At 43.9% G+C, this 1,043-nt stretch overlaps 1 protein-coding gene across 1 annotated transcript in view; it reads right to left on the bottom strand.

Moving 5' to 3' along the window:
• Window positions 1–1,043, bottom strand: part of T265_12017 (hypothetical protein) — a gene marked incomplete at both ends in the record, with an annotated part of 8,905 nt that overhangs the window by 841 nt on the left and 7,021 nt on the right. The gene's annotated exons all lie outside the window — the stretch shown is intronic.

The raw sequence follows: 1,043 nt of genomic DNA, 5'->3' as shown, positions 1-1,043 counted from the left end.
CACAGTCAAGCCCTTGATCCCAAGACTCGTCCTTCTTTCCCAACACGTACAAATCACGACACACAATGGTGACTCATCTGACACCGACTGTCCACCGTCCGATAAGGTAGCAACAAGTCATGTGCTGACACCCACACACACAAATGTTCCTACATATATGATAACAGCACAGCAAAATAACGCAACTCAACAGAGCTTCGCACGTCGCCCAACCCGGAGCACAGCCTCTCAGGATCTACGGCATTTCACCCACTGATATCCAAATCTACGTGTGGCTGTTACAACAGCAATAGGTTACTTAATGAGTTGTGTCACGGGTTGCGCGGTACGTGTCGGACAGCGGCAACTTTGCCTGATTTCGATTGCCAAAATCTCTCATTTTCTTTATTCCAGCCAGTAGGTGCACTGGCTTTGTTACCGAGACCTTACATTCCAATCACCGGCCATTGAACATTACGGGAATTTCCCAGAAATGTTCCACGCGTGGTTCACTACCAGATATTTTTGGACATAGGCTTTTAGATAGCGTGTATAATACCCTGAATAAACAATATCCAGACGTTTTCTAATAAGCCTGTTCATACTTTGTGGAGGCCAACGCATATTAGCATGAATTTTGGCTAGCTTCCCACCAGAATAATCTGTTATATTCAACAACTCCTGCAGACAAACTTGCGAAAATTACAACACCCACCGGTGAGTTTTTCCAAGTGAATATCTGTTTGCTCCATAACCTGTGGGTTGTGTCAATGGTTACTCAAAATAGCTTATGCACTCGTGTTTTCAGCTGCCATCCAGCTGCCGTCGTTTTTTAGTTCATTTTGTAATCAAATACGTATATGCGTGTGCAAAACACTGATACTAATTGCAAAGCAATACTGCAAATGCATGCAGAATCGCATGGCAGAAAAGGCGTCGTACTCAGAGTATTTCGAGAGTTTGGAGAATATTTGGATGCAAGCAAATTGGACATATTTTAACGGCCTATGTGTTCCGGTTATGGATCTGGGGATGAAAATTCGATGCCTGGCAGTTATCCATAC

This window comes from Opisthorchis viverrini, assembly GCF_000715545.1.
Source record: "Opisthorchis viverrini unplaced genomic scaffold opera_v5_713, whole genome shotgun sequence".
Lineage (NCBI taxonomy): Eukaryota > Metazoa > Platyhelminthes > Trematoda > Opisthorchiida > Opisthorchiidae > Opisthorchis > Opisthorchis viverrini.
This window is presented reverse-complemented; position numbering and strand designations above follow the sequence as displayed.